Raw genomic sequence first — 24,577 nt, 5'->3', positions numbered from 1 at the left:
CCTCCTCCATATGTATTAAGGCTTATTTATGTACCGTATATATCCATGTTTATGTACATTAAACAAGTTGTTGACAACTTACAAATATATATTCACTCAGTCAGAGTTATTAAATACTGTGGAAGAGGATTAGGGCCAATGTGAAACATGTATTTGAGTTTAAAGAGCATTTCACAGAGAATTTTAACAGGGAAAAAAGTCAGAATAAAGAGACTAAAGTCAGAATTCAGACTTTATTCTCACAATTCTGACTTTAAACTATGGTGAAAATCGTGTATCAGGTCCGGTACTGTTCTCATATACTCATAAAACTACTCCAATCCCGGTACAACTTCGTGAATCATTGCTTGTGACGCCAGGATTAACATTTTCCTGTGCCCTGGGCAAAAAAGACTAATATCAGGCTAATACACATCTTTATATAACTCTTATGTCTTTTCCAATTGTTTAACAGGTGACCCTAACACACCGGACTCCTTGACTTTTAATATGTTGCCTAAAACCATGCACAACATCTGACATTAACACACATACTGTAAATTAATTATTATTTTCTTTTCTTTTAAAAGGTTAGCCTAATGAATTGGCCTTCTTGACATGGTACACAAACTTTTCACAAAGTTGAAGTAATAATAGTAATAACAGAAAGTAATCATTCAATCTGCACAGTTCTATAAAGAAGGAAATATCTCTCGATTCCTGGTCTCCTGTTACAAACCTTGTCTCCATCTTTTCCAGGAGAAGACAGAAAAGTAGGACTGCTGCATGCGCCTGGAGTGTTAACAGTGATGGAAACACTTGAGAAATGTATGGCGCAGGGGAGAGCATTCATTGGTACACATACATTTCACAGTATCTTTTATAATGTTTTAGCAGGTGAGCCTAACACATTGGCCTTCTCAAATTTAATATAGGCCTACATTCATCCCACAACCTTCAACCCTTATTATCTTCTCTAAGACACTGGCCTTCTCGTCTTGTGTAAACTCAAAACATATAATGCTGTCATTCATTCTTTCTAAGTCCTTTCTTATAGCAGATCACTCCGTGGCTTTCCTTCTAGACTTTAAATATGCAAACTGTTGCATAATATCAAAATCCAAACCTTCAACAACTTCACGTTCTATGGCCAGCAAAGACTTGTCTGTGACATTGTGGTCACACACATTTTTAACTCATTTAAAAAGGACCTGCAGCCTCACAATTAGAGGCAGGCAGTGTTAAGAACATGTTGACTGCAACATATACATTCAGAAATGTTTTCTTAAGGCCATTTGTTTCCATAAATTTGCAACAACTGAGCAGGGAAAGTGTCACTCGACACAAAGGGAGTGAACTGCATGAGTTAGAAATATTTTGCTTGCTTAATTTCATCTGCAATGACTTGCTTCATTTTGTCAACGATTAATGCAAAAAACTCATCACACACAGTGGAGGAGAGGTATGTGGGCTCATCTTTCCCCTTGTTGCCATTAGGGCTGTGAAGATGTGCGATATGAAACCGAAATCGCGACCCTTCGATCCACGAACCTTCCCTTTAGCTCCCAAAAACTTTATGAGAGTAACCACACGCCTGAGTACCTCTGACCAGTACCGTTGTGCAGCATCCACTCGCAAACGACTTGGGATCTCTGCATTAAAGACAACATATTCTGTCTATGTTCCAAACTCGTATCACAATCCCCGATCCTCTCGGAGGGTTTCCAATAGCTAAATCCGCTGATGAAGGCATGTTGTCGGTTTTGGGGTGACAGGAGTTTGCAGGCGTGGCGATAAACCACGCCAGATAATGGGAATAAAGCAGCCATTCCCTCATGACTTTGTTGTTTTGAAGAATTCAATAGGTCATTTGTGAGGGAGCTTGGTTTGACACCCAAGCCCAGATTCCCTCACTGATGCTGGGTTACGTGGTAGCCCGGTTATGGAAGGCATCGGGCCCCCTGTGGTTCGCTTCCTCCCTCAGCATCTCTGTCCCAATAGGGTCCCAATAGTGGTGGGTCTGACAGGAGCTGCCGTGAACGGGGCTGCATGTTTGTTGTGATGATGTTGTGATGATGCTCGTCATCCTCTTGCTCTTGGCTGTTGTTCCACGTCCCACTGCTAGCACTAACGCTAACCGTTTCCACAGCCACACATTACAGAGGGATTTCAGCGTTATCGTAGCCTTAGTTATCTCAACCTGAATCAGCCACAGTCAGAAGGTCAACTGGCAGCACTAGTGTCAGTGTTCAGTTTTTTAGCAGTGAAAAGTACAGTAGACTTTATTCAGATTCCAATAACTGTATTTAAGATGAGGCCTAGCACAAGTCTCCAGTCCAGAGAGTGAGGGAGAGCATGTGGAGCATCACTCAACAAATGAGAAGGCTACATGAGTGTGGTGAGAGGTCCTATAAAGGCCAGGTCGGTAAATGGGAATAAGGAATGGGTGGGGGACGGGGGGGGGGGGGGGGGGGGGGGGGGGGCAGGTACCACTGATTAGAGCAATAGCCCCTCCAAATGTCTGTGCACATCCCTGCCACAGTCTTTATATAAACCAATGCATCTTAATGGTGCATTCAGGTCGACCTTGTAAAGTCATGGAGCATTCAGGTGCCAGTAATGCATGTTTTTTTTTTTAAGTAGTTGTTAGAACTAATTGTGTTGATGCACATTTGTTCTTTGGTCTTTAAATTACGCGTGGTTTCCGGTGTAGATGACATGCTTTAAAAATGAACAATTTTCACTGAAATAACTGTCCAAAATCTGAAACTTTAAGTTGGATAGGTCAATTTTAAATAATAACAAAACAAATCCAAGAAAATAGCAGTTCTCCTTTCCATCTTATCATGTTACCTCGTAGCCACGGCCAAAAACTGACCTTGCAGTGCAGTACTTGGTTTCGGCAAGTACCCAAATGTAATTACTTGTACTGAAAATAAGTGGTATCTGTGCATCCCTGTACTTTAAACTCAGAACTTAAGTACATTTTTCACACGTGGCCCTAATCATCTTCCGTAACCTTCACTTTCAGAGGCAGGGGCGGATTTAGTCATTTTGAGGCCTGAGGCAAACACAGGCATGGGGCCCTCCACAACCCTCGTTCTCCCCCTTTTCAGTCCTGATTTATCTGAGAAAGACGTGCTTGTAACTTTTCTCCAGTCTTCACTAGAGCAACCTGGGCTGACACTGCCGGTGGGTAGCTCCTCTTCATCAGTGTTAGCATTGCTAGAACAACCTGGGATGACGCTGCCGGTGAGTAGCTCCTCTTCATCAGTGTTAGCATTGCTAGCGCAAGCACCGTCTCCTTGCTGCTCTTTAGTAACGTTAATGTTAGTGTTGTCAGTAGCCGTCGTGAAAAAGGTTGTTACCTTTGGAAGTTTTGCTAAAAAACGTTCTGCTTTCTTCCCGCTTCTTCTTCCTTTTTTCAGAACCACTTCGGTAGCTTCTCTTCATTTTCCAGCCGTCTGTAGCCTCCAGCTCACAGCCTGCTGAGCTGTTTGGTTACAGCAGGATAATGGAATAGTCCAATGTAAGGGGGACTGGGGGGAGTTTCTCATCATGAATTAAACAATCGGATGGCACTTTAGCGTATCAATGTTTAGAGATATTATTAATTGGTGAAAAGCAAGACAACAAATCGTAACCATGAGTTTATGAGGCGTTTTACGGGGCCCTTGGTAGCTCGGGGCCCAAGGCAATTACCTACCTTTGCCTATTGGTAAGTCCTACATTAACATTACTTTTCATAACAAGTCAAAGTATCCGAGCAGAGTTTCCAGCATGAAGTGAAACTCTCTCCATGGTGACAGCGAGTCCACTCTGCCTCCATGCTTTTGAGGTGGGCTCTGCCGAAGCTCCAACACTTTAAAAGCTTTACTCACAGGTGTTCCTCGTCACACGCCAGCCGCTCGCTCCAGACCAAGGCTGGTCTTTTAACTCTGACACACACACACACACACACACACACACATCATGCACGGACACACCGCCCGTCGCTGCACTATAACAGCTCCATTCACAGCTCCCAAAAATAACAACAGTACGCTGGCAGGGCCGGGCCCACCTCCACCCACCTCCACCCACCTCCTCCTCCCTCCCTCATCCTTTGCTTCTTTCCTTTCATATTCAGTTTTCTTTAACGCTCAATAAATGTTGACTTTATTTTGGTTCTGCTGGATTCCTTAACGAGGCCCTCGGATTCCTCGGACCGGCGCGGCCGATCCCAGCAGCCTTATAAGGACACGTGTGGCAGAAGGAAAGAAAACACTCCGGAGTTTGACAAACCCTCAACACTACCTTCCTCTGTCTCTTTTCCGCTCTTTATCCTTCTCCCTTCTCCCACTTCTGCTACGTAAGTTTTTTTCTGTGAGTCACTATAATTCACAATCGGGGATAAAGGAATTTACTTTTCTTATACTGTCAAACTTGTGCTGATCACAAAGAATGTAGAATTTCAAAATAAGTTACTCTTTCTTTTTAGAGTAAAACGTGTCTTGGCCACCTGTCTTGCTGCTTATGAATATTCATGAATATACATAAATATTCACTCTGAATTTCAAGTCAATCTGGCCGGTTGATGCTGTGATCTCTTATTCTGGAATAAAGTGTTCAACAGATGGACAGACTGATGACAGTCCTTGAACTATGATGGTCACAAAGGTGTCAAAATACAACCATTCAGGTTTTTTGCAGCGAGGCCAGACAGTTGAAATGTTGCTGACTCAGCTCTGACTCAGCTCTGACTCGCATGTGACCACGCAGCAATGCCACCGGCCGCCCACTCGTCCCACTGTCCCCTGATCCGTCTCAAGGCTTGCAGCTTCCTCTGATTACACTACTCATCCTCACTATCTTGAGCATGTGAACGTCTGGCCATGTTTGAGTGTCCTATCTTGCCAAGGTCTTCTGCAGCGGACAGCCTTCAGACGGAGGTCCTGACGGCGCAGAGGCAGAAAGCAGGGATGTGTCAACCAGTTGCTGATTAAGAAGAAGTGGGAACCAAAGGACAGAGACATCACGCTGACTGATTGCTAAAAAAACGTCATTTACTCAGCATGAGTCAGTGTGACTGGTTGAAGCTACAGAAGTGGGCGACATTTTGATAAAATGCAGCAAAGCAACTGATATAACCTTCGTTTAATCACGTTTAATCAGTCGCTTTGAACTGGGATCTAATCGGTTTTGCTCGTCATGATGATGCATTTGGAATCAGCGGGAAAATAATGTATCTATTCGCTCCGTGTAGTTACAGATATGAGCTGTATTTATGTGTTATAACAGGAGCTTAAATTAACTTTTTTGACCTCCATCCAACATGGCTAGTACATTTAGTAGTACGGTGGTGGACTGTGTTGGAATTTAAAATGTTATATGTGCTTAAACATTGTGGGTGATTGCATTATACATTCAAGTCAAAAGGTAAAAGCATTATTTCAGCATAAATGAAGACATGTTGGTCATGCATTAAGTTTGTTGTCATAAGTATATAGTTTGTTGTTTGTCTTTTGTTACATTAAGACGTTTTGCAATACTTCTGTTTTATAATATAAGATGTTCTGTTACATTTTGTTATAATCCAGCTCTACAAATGTGTCAGAAGTTGAATCGATGATGTTCTTCTTTATGGCCCACTGATCTTTTGCTTTGCCAGTCCTGAACTGAGGGTCATAAACTTTAAGTCACATTCCAATTGAAAGATAACGAATAGGCACACACACACACCACTGTGGCCAAGAGACCCCACCCTTTGTGAATAAGACCAGGGGGTCCAGGAGCAGAGAGTCAGACAAATTTGGGGTTGAGCCGTGTTAGGTTGACTCTGTATTTGTCTCTAGGATATCCTATGTAATAAAATGGATTCACACATCCACATCTGAGATTTTGACTACTAATTGAATGAACCCTGAGAAAGGAGCAGGATTTAGCTCCAACAATTGGCAGCTGGAGAGGTGCCAGTTCACCTCCTGGGCACTGCCAAGGTGCTCTTGAGCAAGGCACCAAACCCCCATCTGCTCGGGGTGCCTTTTCATGGGAAGCCCCTCCCCCCCACTCTGACATCTCTCCATTAGTACATGTATAGGCACTGAGCATGTGTGTGTAATTTAGGCCTGTGTGTAATAACAACAGGGTAAATTGTAATTTCCCCTTGCGGGACTAATAAAGTATACAGTATCATTATTAGCCACATATTTTGTAATTTCAACACATTTTGATACTTTAATTACTTAATTTCATCGATACCACATGCTAGACATGTAGCCAATGACACATCACAACATGGTGTTCATGGGAAATGTAGGATCAGTACTACGAGCAGTGTTGCCAGATACAGATTCCTTTTTTTCCCCCAAGCGTCCTCTAAAGTCTCTAACGTTAGCTGCACTGAAACATCAGGGTGGGCAGGCACTGAGCTGTCACTCAATCATACTCCAAAAACTCATTAGCCAATGGGGACACACCCTTGTAAGACCCACCCACACGAGAGGTTTGTGCCAGAATTGCAACTGAAAATGTGATGGAGAGAGCAAAATTGAAGTGTTTTTGAAATAGGATTGAGTAAAAGTTGACAAGTTCTAATTTTCTGACTCAAACAACAGGTATAATTTCCTATAAATGAAGTTTATTGACCATGAGTTCCAAAAATAACTGTAAAACATAAGGTAATAAGTTAGTGTAACGTAGTGTTGAACATAAAAAAAAAGACAAATATTTTTAAAAAGCGTCAAAAGTGTTAAAAAAAAGGGACCAAAACCTAAGTCAAAGTTAAAAACTTTGATAAAAAACGTCCACAAAGTGTATAATTTTTCAAATTTGACAGGAAGACAACACAAGGGTTAAAAAAAACAAAAAACACGTTGAAAAAAAGGAACAAAAAAAATTGCAAAATATGCAGAATACCAACAAACTGGGCTCGGCATAATTAATTGTGAACCTAAAATTGATATTCTGGCCAAATCACAGTTTGCAAGGGGCCGGATTTGGCCCGCAGGCCTCAGGCTTGACACATGTAATTTCAGAATCGCGGGAAGACATTTCCTTTGGGGGGGGGTTTGGGTGTGAATACTATGTTTCACAGGCTCTGTATTCTGCAAACCACTTCACCTCTGTCTCCTTTTAAAAACTCATTCCCCCCCCCCCAATGAAGCTGGGGGTGCCTCTCGCTAGTCCTTGGGTATTTGGGGTTGGGCCGCCATTGAAAAACATCCCAAATTCTGTTTTCAGACATTGCGAAGTTGCGCTTATAGATAAAGTGAAAGCTCTGAGTGTGCATACATGCTATGCGTAGGCTAAATCGCAATCCCGTCAAGATAAACCTGATTGGGGGGGGGGGGGGCGACCTCTGGCGCACCCAGTGGGAGCGATCACCCCATACAGCGGTCCGGGTTTTAGTCTGACCTGCTGCCCTATGCTGCGTGTCACCCCCCATCTCTCTCCCCCTTTTCCTGTCTATCCACTGTCACTAATAAATGGAAAAGCCCCAAAGAAGACTAATCTGATTGGCAGGAGATGACAGCAGTGACAGCAAAGTCACTCAAGTCATAGGCTCGGGAAGTGGGGGTGCAGCAGTGTAATTTAGACAATAATGTGCTTCAACCAGGAAAGAAAGCATATAAAAATTTTCCCAAATTATGGAACTTTTCCTTCAGTATTTAGTCATACTGTCCAGCCTGTACTTAATGTCACAGCTCCTAAAATCAATCCCTTTCATTTGCCTTTTGGCATCCCATCTACCAGTTAAACATGGCAATGAGTTATTTAAATGGAACGTTTCACTGATCTTTGAACGCAGACTTGAATAAATGAACTCACTGCTGATCCAAACTGTAAGAGGATTTATGTATTTTATGACTAGGGCAGCAGATAAAACTAAAACTGAATACAGACGTGGTTCATTTACTATAACAAATGGTGCTACTACAATTAATTCAGTGTGCTGCAATAGTAACAATCGGCGCAATAACTATTGTTTCTCATACTTATTATTATTATTACGCCTGTTTTTTGTCCTGCTACTAGTCCCGGAGCGTTGCCAACACATGCACACAAAATACATCAAAACGTGTGTAACGATCGGGAGTGGTGGGCTATGACTTTTCAACGAGATTTGCCGCACGGTTTTCAAATCATAGCAACAAGTTCTGCCACAAACACACACCTATCATGAGACTCTTCACTGTCGGATCTATTCACGCTAAAAGTACGTTTTTTAAATCTAGTCTGTTGGGTTTAGCGCTAGCTTCTTCATAGATGTTTCTGGGAAACAAAAAGGTCTTGAATAGATTTTAAAAGGTCTATCTCTGAAGGGATAAGACACTTAACACTTATTATTTGTAGTTTTATTGTTATTAGGTTGTGCACCAAGTAGCAGGCACACTGTTAAAATGTGTGCCGAATTTTCTAGTTAGCAGTTGTATGACTGTATCTTAAAATCAAGTGTACTTCCTGCCAGCAGGACACTCTGCAGCTCCACCAGTGACTGACCTTCATCTGAACTCAAAGTGTTCCTGGAAGAAACTTGAAAAAGTAGATAATTGCCAAAATAAGGAAACACTTGTGCAACACAAGGATTTAGAGAGCATTAAACCTGTGAGGTAAGACTTTCCTGGCATGGGCCGCGGTTCCACTGAGGGCAAAATGAACAGGAATAAATACGACATAATTCTCAATAATCATCCTTCATCCTGCGGCGAAGGACTTCAGGCCTGATTGGAGCGCGCTCAGTGACAACGTGGGCCTCGATTGGTCGCTGAGATTAACGAGCATGAGAACTGCGTGAACCATTAGTCATGACCCGGCTGAACAGGCCTCACACTGCAGGTTTCCATTTCCAATAAAACTCCAGAGGTTGGGTTTCTCATGGCAGAACGGAGTCACACTCTCCATCTGGTTCTGGATTTTTTGTTTGTTTTGACATGTTATGTTATTTCATTTTGGCCGTTCTGCTCATGTATTCCAGGTTTATTCCAATTTTTTTTTTTTTCAGGGTGCTTTTAAGTGACACTCCACCCAAGATCTGTTAGGCATCAAATCTTCCGCCGTATGCTTGACGGCTGGCTGTTAAAAGTTTGCAGTTTACAGCAGCAACAGCTTGAACTTCTGTCAGTTACCAGAAACAGCTACACCACACACTTTCTGTTTATCTCATTATCGGTATTTATATTATTGTATTACAAGTACTTACTTTTCAATATTTATGGTCACAGGTAAATAGAATTTATATTGTGCCATCGACTCTTGCTTCATTACTCTAATTACACATTCAATTTAATTTTAACGTCACTTACAATGCAATATGGTTTCTTGTATCATGGCAACCGTACTTTAAAATACCTTTAATTGACGCCATTTTGCTTACTTTCAGTCTGCCTTATAATCATTGTCTATTGTTTGCCTGTATTTCTTGTGTGTTTACTTGTTTGTGTGTCTTTGTTTTTTGCTGTTATTGACAAAAATGCTGCTGCTGTAATAAGGAAATGTCCCCGTTGTGGGATGAATAAAGTATGATCTAATTTAATCTAAATACACTTGTTTTTTTGGGAGGGGGGGGTGCTATGGTTTATTTATTTTTTTATACATAATCCTGTTTTCCTTTCCTTCTCCATGTTACCTCCCTGGTCTTGTGTTTGTGTCCCCGGTCTGGCGTTCCCCTGAGTGTCTGTATGTTCTGTTTCCTGTTTTATTTTGAAGTCTGGTTTTGGTCTTGTCCTGTCTCTAGTGTTACTTCCTGTGTCTTCCCGCTCTTGTGACTACCTGATGTTTTCCACCTGCGTCAGTCTGCGTGTTCCCACCAATGTTCCTCGAGCGGTTTTCCCCTTTTTTGCTGTTTTTGCCTTTTCTTTTTTCCCTCCCTCCCGGGACCTTTGCCATATCGTTGCCTGTGGGACTCTGGTTTTTGGGACTTTGTGTTCTGCCCTTGGTTTTGTGACTTAGTTTTTTTGTTAAATAAAGCCTTTTTTGTCCTTCTACCTACTCTGCTTTTGGGTCCTCCATAACAGGGGGGGGGTGGGGGGGGGGCATCCAAACATCTATAGACTCTTGATTTAAATTGAATTATTTGAATACGTGTGGTGAGGAGTGGGTCAAATTCAGGCCGATGTAAAGATCGCACTGTACATAATAACTGGGAAATCTCCATCGATTTCCTTTAGATTTCACAGTAACACTACTGTATGTGTCTGTTTTTACAGTGGAATACTGTAAAGTTACATTACAACCTTGTCAACGTGACAAAAACCACAGTAGTTTAAGTATTACAGTTGAAATCACAGTAGTCAAAGCATTACTGTAAAAAAAAAAAAAAATCACAATACAGCCACTTTAGTACTGTAAATAGTGCAGTAAACTACTGTATTTTTACTTTTTTTATGTTTAATTGTTTTGTATTTTACAATGAATACATAAAAATAAATTCTGTAAATGGAAGTACGGTACCTATACTGTAAAACTGACTTTTTTTCCCCCAAAAGTTTTCGTCACTTTTGGTGGTGTTTTTGATTGGGTTATTTTGTCATTTTTTTCCGATTTTCTTGTTCACTTTTTCATTGTTAACCACGGCCGAGGATCCTGCAGACTCTGCCAACGTTAACGGAAGACAGGTTCATGCAGCTGGGACTTGTCAAATACGGGAGAGCTGCACCTTGAGAAACCCAGAAACTCTGAATGTTGTTGACACAGAGCGGGGGAGTCTGAGAGAAGGAGGGGAGGGGAGGGGAGACAGAGGTGAAGATGGTGGTTTGGACCTGACCTCCCGGGTTGTGTTTGTGTCACGCAGTGCTGGAAGGTACCTTAAGTACATTTACTCAAGGGCTGTACAAATAAGTACAAATGTTGACTGGCTAGTAGTCCTTACCTAGGTACTGTCAGGGCCCTCATACTCTGCTTCTGACTGGCTAGTAGTCCTTACCTAGGTACTGTCAGGGCCTCATACTCTGCTTCTGACTGGCTAGTAGTCCTTACCTAGGTACTGTCAGGGCCTCATACTCTGCTTCTGACTGGCTAGTAGTCCTACCTAGGTACTGTCAGGGCCTCATACTCTGCTCTGACTGGCTAGTAGTCCTACCTAGGTACTGTCAGGGCCCTCATACTCTGCTTCGACTGGCTAGTAGCTTACCTAGTACTAGGCCCTATCTCTGCTTCACTGGCTAGTGTCCCTACTAGTACTGTCAGGACCATACTTGTGAACGGCTAGTAGTCCTTACTAGTACTGTCAGGCCCTATACTGCTTGATGGTAAGTAGTCCTTACTGTACTCCTTGCGACTCACAAGAGAACAGAAGGAGATGCCTATTTTAGCTAAATCAGAGAAAGAGTTTTATCTTTAAGAAAGATAGAATTAGAGCTTAAGTCACAAGCCTTAAATTTAGTCAAATATAAAATGAGTAAAACAGAAACTTGGTTCGTTTTATGGAATACATGGCCACACTTAAAAAAAAAAAAAAAAAAACCTTGGTCGGTTCATTATGTCTGGCTTATTATAAGTCACGTGTTCAGCTGGGCCTATTAACAGCGCTGTGGGTATTAGGTGTGTGTGTGTGTGTGTGTGTGTGTGTGTGGTGTGGTGTGTGTGTGTGTGTGTGTGTGTGTGTGTGTGTGTGTGTGTGTGTGTGGTGCGTGTGTTTATATTTGACTAAGGCGAGTGGTGGTTGAGAGGTAGGTCAGGGGTGTGTGAGCAAATGACAGGATGTGTGGTCAGGCTGGTTCAAAAAATCTGCTTAGTAATGTTGGTAAAGATAGAGCTGACCTCTTCATCGCCATCAATGGCGCCCCTGTTAACCACCGCCTGTCACACACACACACACACACACACACACACACACACACACGTGTGCACACCTGAATGAAGGCCAGTGTACTACAGGGTGGGGACGTCCACTGTTATACCAACAGAGAGAGAGAGAGTGCAGGGTGAGAGAAAAAGAGAGAATATGTTTGTTTATATCCACGGCTGTTTGGGTTCATGACACACACACACACACACACACACACACACACACACACACACACACACACACACGGATTACTAGAATATATAAAAGGTACTGAGTCAGCAGCTGTACGATTGTGGCTTTCATCTTGTTTACCCTGTGCTGTATTAATGCTGTACATGCCATGTGAAATCTATTTCTGTATTAAAACACACACGTTCCTTGGCAGTTGGAACTTTAATGTTTTAATATTCTGTACATTCAGCTTTTCATGACTCTCACAGAAACATTTATAGAACAAAAACCTACTAGTTTCATTTAAATCTTACACCTCAATAACATGTGTATGCAAGCAATTTTCTGTCTGTGAGAAGGTAAATGTTTTTTACTAACGCGCTGTTAAAATAACAATGAAATGCAGCGCTATTGACTTCACAGGTTTATGTTGGTCAATGGTGCATTCACTTACCACTGCCTTAATATAGCAATTGGCCCAGAATGCACTTGAACACACCTCCCTGTAAGACCAGCACGCCCAGAATGCCCCTGAACACACCTCCCTGTAAGACCAGCACGCCCAGAATGCCCCTGAACACACCTCCCTGTAAGACCAGCACGCCCAGAATGCCCCTGAACACACCTCCCAGTAAGACCAGCACGCCCAGAATGCACCTGAACACACCTCCCTGTAAGACCAGAATGCACCTGAACACACCTCCCTGTAAGACCAGCATGCCCAGAATGCCCCTGAACACACCTCCCTGTAAGACCAGTACGCCCAGAATGCACCTGAACACACCTCCCTGTAAGACCAGCACGCCCAGAATGCACCTGAACACACCTCCCTGTAGGACCAGCACGCCCAGAATGCCCCTGAACACACCTCCCTGTAAGACCAGCACGCCCAGAATGCACCTGAACACACCTCCCTGTAAGACCAGCATGCCCAGAATGCACCTGAACACACCTCCCTGTAAGACCAGCATGCCCAGAATGCCCCTGAACACACCTCCCTGTAAGACCAGCACGCCCAGAATGCACTTGAACACACCTCCCTGTAAGACCAGCACGCCCAGAATGCACCTGAACACACCTCCCTGTAAGACCAGCACGCCCAGAATGCACCTGAACACACCTCCCTGTAAGACCAGCACGCCCAGAATGCACCTGAACACACCTCCCTGTAAGACCAGCACGCCCAGAATGCACCTGAACACACCTCCCTGTAAGACCAGCACGCCCAGAATGCACCTGAACACACCTCCCTGTAAGACCAGCACGCCCAGAATGCACCTGAACACACCTCCCTGTAAGACCAGCACGCCCAGAATGCACCTGAACACACCTCCCTGTAAGACCAGCAATGTGTAGCCAATTTCATCATTCCCAAAAGAAAAAAAGACCACATTCCCGATCAGAAGGGGAGAAACACATATACTTTTAAACACAATGAAAGATTTAGATCAGATTTTTGGACAAAAATTGCGACGCCAACCATTTCAAGAAGGTGACTGAATGAATAAAATACTGAAAAGTTGTTTTTGAACAGTCCAACAAGTGCTCCACCTGCGGTAAAGTTGTCATTTTTTTGCATGTAAACAAGAATATTAATGGAATATATTGATTTCTATCAGCCATGTAAACAGCTTAATCTGAAAAGGGTTTTTATTTTTTTACGAATAATGGCAGAAACCGGAATGATTTGTGCATGGCAGAGTAATTACTGACAGCATTTGAAACTACAGCAGGGTATTTATCCTCCATTTCCACAGGGTATCATAAAAACTTGAATGTCACGCCGCCCTCGGTGGCTGTCACCTTCAAAGTCGAGAGAAATATCTCCGAATATGGAGACGCGGCAGCGACTATCCTCCCGACTCAACCTTTGAAGATGACAAGCGCCGACGGCAGTGCGACATCCACCAAACGCTTTCTGCATTCTGCGGAAGTTGGTTGCAGCAGTTTGTAGTCCTGAAGTTTCGGCTCAAAAACCAGAAACTACAAACTATACCCATAGGGATTAGGGGGGTAAGGGTTACCCTAGCCCCCCTAACCCCCTAATCCAGGGGGTCCTCAGTGCAATGGGGCCTGGAAATTATTGTTTGTTGCCATTTAACAAATTGGCAACTATTTAGGTCTCCTTCATTTTGTAAATGTGTGTTTTGTCAGCAAATCAGTGTATTACAATACGCTTTTAGATTTAAGATTTTAAAAACAACCGATTTTAATGTGTCTGACTAACCCCCCAAAAAATTCCCCAAGCCTATTCTAATTGTAGTTTAAAGGCTCACGGTCCTAAAAAGGGAGTTCTGGGAGTTTAACACTGCTAGAAATGTACTTTACTCCAACTCTGAGTATAGCTCTGAGCAACAGAAAGAGGAGCTGGTGAAGACAGACACGTTCACTTCATCCTTAAAACATTCGGCCTCAGAAATAAACAGAGATATCACGCCGAGAAAGTCTAAACTCACTTAAACATCTTAACGGGAATATCCAGCGGATTAAAGGGAAAGAAAGAAAGTAACTACGGGGGAAGTAAGATTGGATTTGTTAAGTGCTTGAGATAAATTGGAGGTGACAGCAATTCCATTTCGTAGACTTTTGCCTCGAGTACCTCCTGGTGCCCGAGAGGAGAGGAAGAAAAGAAAGGGTTAGAGGAAGAGGAGAGGAAGAAAAGAAAGGGTTAGAGGAAGAGGAGAGGAGAAATTAGGGGAGTAGAGGAAGAAAAAGAAGAAGAAACACCATCACTAAAATCTGACACAAGTTAAGGAAAAATAAACCTTTTTGAAAATACAAATACAAAAAAACTTGTCAAACAAATACAAATATATTTCCATCCTCCCCCACAGAGGGAGATGAGAGGAGAAAAGAAAAGAGGAGGAGGAGAGCAAAGGAGAGGAAGAGGAGGAAAGAAGAGGGGAGATAGGAGGAGGAGCAAGATTAGAGGAAGGGGAGAGGAGATGGAAAGCAAACAAGAGGAGAGGAGAGATTAGAGGAGAGAGAGAGGAAGGAGGAGAGGAGGAAGGAGTAGAGGAGGAAAGAGGAGAGGAGAGATTAGAGGAGAGAGAGAGGAAGGAGGAGAGGAGGGAGTAGAGGAGGAAAGAGGAGAGGAGAGATTAGAGGAGAGAGAGAGGAAGGAGGAGAGGAGGAAGGAGTAGAGGAGGAAAGAGGAGAGGAGAGATTAGAGGAGAGAGAGAGGAAAGAGGAGTGGAGAAAAGAGGACGGGGTTAGCAAAGGAGAGGAAGGGGAGGAAAGAAGAGGGGAGAAAGGAGGAGGAGCGAGATTAGAGGAAGGGGAGAGGAGATGGAAAGCAAACAAGAGGAGAGGAGAGATTAGAGGAGAGAGAGAGGAAGGAGGAGAGGAGGAAGGAGTAGAGGAGGAAAGAGGAGAGGAGAGATTAGAGGAGAGAGAGAGGAAGGAGGAGAGGAGAAAAGAGGACGGGGTTAGCAAAGGAGAGGAAGGGGAGGAAAGAAGAGGGGAGAAAGGAGGAGGAGCAAGATTACGGGAAGGGGAGAGGAGATGGAAAGCAAACAAGAGGAGAAGGAGAGGAGAGATTAGAGGAGAGAGAGAGGAAGAGGGAGAGGAGGAAAGAGGAGAGGAGAAAAGAGGAGGGGAGAGCACAGGAGAGGAGGGGGAGAGATTAAAGGAGCCCCTTTTTTCAAATACCCTTTATTGCATGATATAATAAGTCAAAAACAAAACCTGTCAAGCAAAGAAAAATGTGCTTTCAATCAAGTCGATCAGTAATTAAGAGAGAAGAGGAGAGAAGAAATGAGAGCAGGAGAGGAGAGGAGGAGACGAGGAGGAGGAAAGAACAGGGACCTGTTGCACGAAAGTAGAATGAAGATATCCAGGAGAAGTTAAAAAAAATCAGAAATATGTTTTCTTTCCATGCACCAAGATTTGGAAAGACATCCCACATCACACCAGAACCACTTTCATCCACCAGACAGGATGAACAGGTGAAGCTACGTCCAGCCAGGTGTAGATAACCAGGATGAACAGGTGAAGCTATGTCCAGCCAGGTGTAGATAACCAGGATGAACAGGTGAAGCTACGTCAAGCCAGGTGTAGATAACCAGGACGAACAGGTGAAGCTACGTCCAGCCAGGTGGAGATAACCAGGACGAACAGGTGAAGCTACGTCCAGCCAGGTGTAGATAACCAGGACAAACAGGTGAAGCTACGTCCAGCCAGGTGGAGATAACCAGGACGAACAGGTGAAGCTACGTCCAGCCAGGTGGAGATAGCCAGGACGAACAGGTGGAGCTACGTCCAGCCAGGTGGAGATAGCCAGGATGAGAAGGTGGAGCTACGTCCAGCCAGGTGGAGATAGCCAGGACGAACAGGTGGAGCTACGTCCAGCCAGGTGGAGATAGCCAGGATGAGAAGGTGGAGCTACGTCCAGCCAGGTGTAGATAACCAGGACGAACAGGTGAAGCTACGTCCAGCCAGGTGTAGATAACCAGGATGAACAGGTGAAGCTACGTCCAGCCAGGTGTAGATAGCCAGGATGAACAGGTGAAGCTACGTCTAGCCAGGTGTAGATGACAGGATGAACAGGTGAAGCTACGTCCAGCCAGGTGTAGATAACCGGGATGAACAGGTGGAGCTACGTCCAGCCAGGTGTAGATAGCCGGGATAAACAGGTGGAGCTACGTCCAGCCAGGTGGAGATAGCCAGGATGAGAAGGTGAAGCTACGTCCAGCCAGGTGGAGAAAACCAGGATGAACAGATGAAGCTACGTCCAGCCAGGTGTAGATAACCAGGACGAACAGGTGAAGCTACGTCCAGCCAGGTGTAGATAACCAGGATGAACAGGTGAAGCTACGTCCAGCCAGGTGTAGATAGCCAGGATGAACAGGTGAAGCTACGTCTAGCCAGGTGTGGATGACAGGATGAACAGGTGAAGCTACGTCCAGCCAGCTGTAGATTACCAGGATGAACAGGTGAAGCTACGTCCAGCCAGCTGTAGATAGCCAGGATGAACAGGTGAAGCTACGTCCAGCCAGGTGTAGATAACCAGGATGAACAGGTGAAGCTACGTCCAGCCAGGTGTAGATAACCGGAATGAACAGGTGAAGCTACGTCCAGCCAGGTGTTGATAACCAGGACGAACAGGTGGAGCTACATCCAGCCAGGTGGAGATAACCAGGACGAACCGGTGGAGCTACGTCCAGCCAGGTGGAGATAACCAGGACGAACAGGTGAAGCTACGTCCAGCCAGGTGTAGATAACCAGGACGAACAGGTGAAGTACGTCCAGCCAGGTGGAGATAAGCAGGACGAACGGGTGAAGTTACGCCCACCCCGGGGGAAAGAAAACCGGGTTTAACAGGGGAAGAAATTTTTTTCCAAGCCAGGTGGAGTAGAAGGATGCCCAGGGGAAATACCCCAGCCAGTGTAGAAACCGGAAATAAACAGGTGAGCTACGTCACCCGGTGTAGAAACGGGATGAAAAGGGGGAAGCTAGTCGGGCCAGGTGTAGAAAAACCGGGATGAACAGTGAAGCTAGGTCCGGGCCCGGTGTAGAAAACCCAGGACGAACAGGTGGAGTACGCCCAAGGCCGGGGGGAAGAAAAACCCGGGAAAGAAAAGGTAAAAGCTAGCCCACCCAGGTGAGATAACCCAGGACGAACGGGGTGAAGCAAAGTCCACCCGGGTGGAGAAAACCCGGGAGAAACAGGTGAGCTACGTCACCCAGGGGGAGATCCCCCGGACGAACAGGTGAAGCTACGTCCACCCCGGGTGGAGAAAACCCGGGGATAAAACAGGTAAAAGCTACGTCAGGCCCGGGGGGGATAACCCCGGAAGAACAGGTGAAGTTTCGTCAGAAGGTGGAGATAACCAGGAAAAAAGGGTTTGAAGTGCCCAGCCGGGTTTGGAGATAAACGGGGGATGAACAGGTGAAGCTACGTCCGCCGGGGGAAAGATACCCGGGGGATCCCCCAGGTTAAATGCCCAGGCTGTAGAAAAACCCGGGAAAAAGGGGGAACCCTACGCCCCAGCGGGGGTGGAGAAACCCCGGTGAAACGGTAAGTGGGTCAATCCAGGGGGGGGAAAAACCCAGGAGGGGAAAAGGTGAAGTACGTCCGGGAAAAGGTGTAGAGGGGTTGGAAAAGTGCAGTTCAGGGTTTTTTTAAACAGACCCCCGGTTTATCCCCCCCCGATTACTGATCCCAGAGATGGGAAAGAGGGCAGGCGCCATATTTTGTCCCCCAAGGCAGCAGTTTCTAATGGAAAGTAAAAAAGGAGGGGGAGAGGAAATATGGAAAGAAACGAGGGGGGGGGCTTTAAAATAGGGTAAAAAAAAGTAAATACGGTTTTATCAAATGGAGAAAAACGCCCAAGCCCAAAGGGCCCGACTGAATGGGAAAAGGATGTAAAAAAATCCCCTTAGTCGACAGAACTCCACATTTTTAAAAAGGGTTTGGCTCCCACTGTTTTTTAATTTTTTAAAGTAGTTTCACGTTTTGGGTTTTAAATTTCCCGTATCTTTTTTTAGGTGCTAAATGTGCGGGTTTTTACTTTTAAGTTTTTTTTAAAGTAGCCTACCATTTTTAAGCACTATTAAAAAAAATTTGTATTATTTTAGCCCCCCTTATGAAAAATGAAGCAGAGGGTTTTAACCCCCGGGGGAAAAATGGACCCAAAGGACTACAGGCTTAATTTCAAACCCTTATTCACAACGCGACGACATGTTTTACAACCATATGCACAAATCCCTGCACGCTATATGTCTTACTGTAAATATCTTTCTAAAATTAATGTTCATACAGAACAATCAGAACGGGGAAAAACCCTAGAAAACGAAGAGTAAGTGACCTCAATACGCGCTGTAAGGATTTATGTAAAACAATGTATTATTCATGTTATTTCTCTTCTCCCAAGCTCCAAGCTGACAATGACAGCACCAAAATAAAAAAGATTAAGAAGCATTGTGGTGTTCCGGGTGTGATGTGTGTAAACTGCACTATATATGAGTCATTCTATAATTAGGGGTGCATTTCATGTCAACAAGAAGTGAAGAAATCGTTGCGCTTTTTTTGCTAAAAAATTAACTTGGTATCCTAGTATACCCCCCACAACGTCTAAATTCCTAAGTTGCCAAGCTAAAGCCAGACTTATTTTTTTAAATTTCAACATTGCATGTGATGACTCAATAGTGTTGAGATCGGTTAAGTTAATCCTCTCTAAAAGTATCATGTGAATCACAGGTTTTTAAAGGAATTACTATGTATTTACTATGTAATAACACCTGTTTGTATTTTTTTTTTTTACCAAGTAATTCCTGTGTAATGACAATAGTTAATAAATGTTAACTAGCTACACTCAATAAATGCTCAAGCTATGACAATAAACCCTGCCTTCATCGTCAAGCGTGTTACACTTGATGGGTCACGCGCTTGACATTTCTTCCATTTTAGGCCTTTTTGCTAGCTGTAGCTTTAGCTAGCTGACAGCACGTAGCCTTTATCAACTCATGTTTTTATACATTTTCTCTACCTTTTTTTAAAATATAACATCTAAAACTAGTAAACAAAAGTTTGTTGATAACACGGTTGACGAGATAATAATCTACTCTATGTGCAGACAGTGATATTTATTAAATATTCAAGAGGAGAGGTAGAAATTTACCAAACTGTATTTAAAATGTCTGCCGCTGAAAGATGTGACATCACCTGACATTGGACATGTGACTTTGGAGCAAACCATTGCTAATGTATTGGGGGGGGTTCAATGGGTAACACAGCATACAAAGATTTCTCGGACACATACAAAGTGAATAATTCCATCCATATTCATGAGTCAAATAGCTCTTGTTGTAATCATTATTTTAAACAAATACAGGTTAAAATAATATGCAAAAATATGTATTCTAGTGTAAATTTGAAAGGCCAAACTTGACATCTGGCGAATTGGACAGCACATATGTATATAGGACAAGTTATTGGTCCAGTGATGTGAGAAGGTTATGAAACCAATGCAAGCTATAATACCTAATAAAAAACATTAGGTGCACACATATTGACCCTCGTGTTGTGTCTTCCCGTCAAAATGAAAATCAACACTTTTGTTGACATTTTTTATCTGTGTTTTTAAACTTTTTCTTACGTTTTTGTCCTTTTTTCAACACGGTTGACGCTTTTTTTCAATGTTTGTCACTTTTTTTGGACGTTCAACTCTACGTAACACTAACTTATTAACTTTAGTTTTACAGTTGTTTTTTGGAATTTATGGTCAGTAAAGCTCATTTATAGGAAATTAACCCAATGTTTGAGTTAGAAAAGCAGAAATTGGAATCATTGAGACTAAAATTTAAAAGGAATGGATGTTGATGATAATCACAGACTGGAATATGTCAACTTTACTCATAATATTTCAACAAACACTTCCATTTGTTTTTCAAGCTATAAAATTGAAATAAGACCCAAATTAATGAAAGTAGAGATTTTTACTTGGCAAAGAGCGTTGGAATCAATCATGTTATTTTGGGGAATTAAAAAAAACATTGATATAGGACAACATGAGGACAACATGGGGACAACATGGGACAACATGAAGACAACATGAAGACAACATGAGGACCAACATGAGGACAACATGAAGGCAAAATGAAGGGCAACATGAAGACAACATGAGGACAACATGGGGACAACATGAAGGGCAACATGAGGACAACATGAATGAGACAACATGAGGACAACTGAAGACAACATGAGGACAACATGAGGACAACATGAGGACAACATGAGTTGTGTTGTCTTCATGTTGACGTGCAACTTTGAGTTTTTCTGGGTTGAAATTTCACCAGTGTGTTGATCTTTTTCTTCACTTTTCTCAACGTATTTTTCTATTCTATTCCTATTTTTTAGTCATTTTTTTGATGATTCTGTTGATTTTTTCAACATTTCTCACTTTTTTCAACGTTCTTTTCTGATATAGAAAGTTTTTGTAAACAGGTCAAATTTGACCCGAGGACAACACAAGGCTGTTGTTAGCCCGGCTATTAAGAGGAGGGGGGGAGGGGAGAGGTTGAAATGACCAAATGGAATACTAAAAATAGAAAAGTCACACAAACAGAAGAGGATGGAAATGTACTGGAAATAAAACACACGTTACACCGGGTGGAAGAAGTGAGTCCGTCATGTCAACTGCCTCCTTCCTACCGTTTTCCTCCTCCCTCCCTTCCTTCCTTCCTTCTCTTTCCTCACTGACCTTGATGGATTAAAAAGAAAAAAGAGAAGGAGAAGGTGAACACGGCACGACAAACAGCTGGCTGCTCTGAGAGCTCCTCGGCCAAAACGACTCCGGCTCACTTTGTCTCCTCATTCATCAAATCCTCACTCCTCCGTCGTTCCCTTTCCTCTTTCCATTTGTCTCTCTCGATCTCTCTGCCCTCCTCACTCTCTGACGCCTCGTCCACACGGATGCGGCTACACGTCCAAATACCTCGTGTCGTTGTGCCAAAAAAGTCTCCTGTGTACGCTGCAAAACCCCACAGCAAAAGACACAAAACCGACACCGGCCGGCCCACATGAGGCTTTAAAGTATAAAACTGCAATCAGTGGACTCGCTGGCAGAGATGAAATACGCCTGTGACACGAATGTGTGCAGGTGAGCGGCTGCAAAACCATCTTGAAAACTAGTCTCGTTCGCATGCTCCATCTCCACTATTGTAGTCCGACTACACCACAGACACGTTCCTGGATAGGAGACAAAAATACTCTCGGGGTTGTTTGCATTTTATGTGTCGTCCTTGAGTCAAATTGACCCGTTTCTCAGTGTTTTGAATCAGAAATTTGGATTTCTTTCAACATATTGGCCAAAAATAACATGGATGATTCCATGTAATGTTCTTCAGGTAAAACTAATGATTTACTTTCATTGAATTTTTGGGTGTTTTGTTCAATCTTATAGCATTTTAATTCTTTTTTTTAAATTCTTTTTATAATGGTTTCAAATCAGTATCCGGACTAAACTTTGACATCTACCCATCTGAGATCCACTCAGCATCCTCTGATCTCAACTAATAGTCACTATAATTAATAATTTCTGCCTTTTTTAGCTGAAAACGTACGTACAATTTGATATAAACGAGGTTTGTTGACCAGGAATTCCAAGAATGAGAGTAAAACCTGTTATTAAACCAGCTCAGGTTTTTAAAAAAAAAAGCTACAAAAGAATGGAAAAAGTGACAAAAACTTCAGAAAAGCACAAAAAGATGTTCATTTTTCATTTTGACCTGGTCAACAGGAAGAGACTTTTCGACTGCTGTTGGGGCGCCGCATATCAATCCTCTCTCTCCCTCTCTCCCTCTCTCCCTCTGTCTCTCTCTCTCTCTCTCTCTGTCTCTCTCCCTCTCTGTCTCTCTCTGTGTCTCTCTCTCTCCCTCTCTCCCTCTGTCTCTCTCTCTCTCTCTCTTCACATATTCCGCTTTCCTATGTAATAAAGGCCTAAAATGAGTGAACCCCATGTGCAAAGGCTGCATATCATTCCTCTCTCTCTCTCTCTCTCTCTCTCTCTCTCTCTCTCTTCACATATTTCGCTGTCCTATGTAATAAAGGCCTGAAATGCCCCAAAAATAATCTTTAAAAAAGAAAAGTGCCTGCCGTTTCCAGACTTAGACGGTTCCGTGTAACCAAGTCCCAAATTGGCAGAGTGTAAATTATCATGCAAAGACTACAGCTTTGCTGCTTTTCTATGATATATACGTACAGCTTTACGAAAACCTTGGTGGCTAAAGGTCATTGGCAGGAGGCCCGGCCAGAAGGATTTTTTCCAGAATCTAACATTACAGCAAGCTTTCTACATGAACTCTTTTTGTGTTTATGTTCGGTTTACCACACAAATAACACGAGCTGGATGGAAAAAAAGGGGCAACTAATCAGGATTGTCACATTTTGGCGCTCTTTCTGGGGAAAGGGAAAAGAAGTTCTCGACTGTGAATTAGGGTGACCAGACAGTCCCCGGTTTCCGGGGACAGTCCCCGGTTCTGCTGACCTGTCCCCCCCCCGGCTGGATCTGTCCCCGGTTTTCACTGTGACTGACAGACCCGAAATTGGAACGAAAAGAAAGAAAACACCGACCAAACGGAGCCGATAGTCGCTCCAGTCCGCCAGAGCCAGCGCTGCTCAGAGCTCAGCCGTGTTTTACGATGCTAAAACCACTGAATGCAATTTTATTTTTATTTTATTTTCATTTGTTTTATTAATTCAGGACAATGCGCATTGATGAACGTGCACAACAGTACACATAAATGAGCCAGATTGTAGCCCGAGGGCTAATTTCCATCTGCAGTCCAACAGGGAGGTTGGAGTTACAGTAAAAAAAAAAAAAAGACAGGATAGTAACATTTAGTACATAAAAACAAGAAGAAACAAAAAGAAAAGGAGAAGAAAAGAAAAAGCAGGACAATTTATTAGTAAAAAAATTAAAACGCAAGTTAGCGGCGATAACCCGTTTGGATTTTGGACTATTATATTTAAAAAAAGGATTGACAGAAAGGTCGAGCTCCTCAGAAATCCTTTCCATGACGTTGTCCGACACTTATATAGATATATAGAATATTAATCTGAGTCCGTCAGTAGCAAAACGAGCACTTTTATTAAGGTAAATACAAGCTGGACAATTTTCCTATTGACTTACATTGTAGTTTTCGACATGAGAAAACAATGAGATCTCGTGAAATGCATCTCAGTCAAAGGGACACATTTCCTCAGTAGTTTTTATTGTCTTCGATACTCAATGAGCTGTGGCAGAAACAAGCCTGACGCAATTAAAGCAAAATCAGATAATTGTAGTTCAGTAAACGTTAGAGCAGGGGTGATCCTAGGATCAGACCTTTGAGGGGGGGGCAACAGGTCTGGTGTCCCCGTTTTAAGTTTTACAAAAACATTTCGGAGGTATTTACACTTCTGAGGTGAAAATGTCCCCGGATTTCGTCTGAGAAATCTGGTCCCCTTGCTGTAAATCCTGGCTCATCTGCTTCGCCACATCCCTGCATCCTCTCAGTTTTCCCTTCAGCCAGTATAGGCTGGAAAATCAGTTGAAGGAGTGAGAAGATCGCCAGCTGGCCATTTCTTCCTCTTTTTTTTTTTTTTTTTTTTATAAAACTCGCATCTCAGCACGAGCTGGCGACAGCTGAGACTCACGTGGTCCCAACACACACAGAGAGGACAGTCACTCAGCTCATTGTCCCCTGGATACAGACGCCTGTGTCTGTCCGTCTACAGAAGAGCATCAGTCAGCTGATGGTCATTAGTCGTACTGGCAGTCCGACTTCTCCTACTGGGACTCCACGCCCGGCTGCTCATGTGAGGAGAGTCTGCACGGAGGGTGTGCACGGAGAGTGTGCACGGAGGGGGGGGGGGTCACACAGCCAGAGTTCACGGGCGCATTCCTAGAAAACAGTCGGTGTAGTTTTACGGTTTCTCTCCGTTGCTTTCGGCACAAATCGTCGAATGCTAAACTTTGTCAAACTACTTTGATGAAGCGTCCAAGATGGACCAGTGTTGGCCATCTGTGTGTCTGACGTGTAATGCCGAGGAAGTTCATGTGCAGATTAATACACCGATTAACCGAGTCAAATAACCATAACCATTTTAAATGCTATAACCAATCCTGCACTAAGTGATACCAGATATTCGTCAAAACTCTGTGGAATCACTGGATC

This window comes from Etheostoma spectabile, chromosome 9, assembly GCF_008692095.1.
Source record: "Etheostoma spectabile isolate EspeVRDwgs_2016 chromosome 9, UIUC_Espe_1.0, whole genome shotgun sequence".
Classification (NCBI taxonomy): Eukaryota; Metazoa; Chordata; class Actinopteri; order Perciformes; family Percidae; genus Etheostoma; species Etheostoma spectabile.
The sequence above is the reverse complement of the archived record's forward strand: the minus strand, read 5'-3'. Positions refer to the sequence as shown.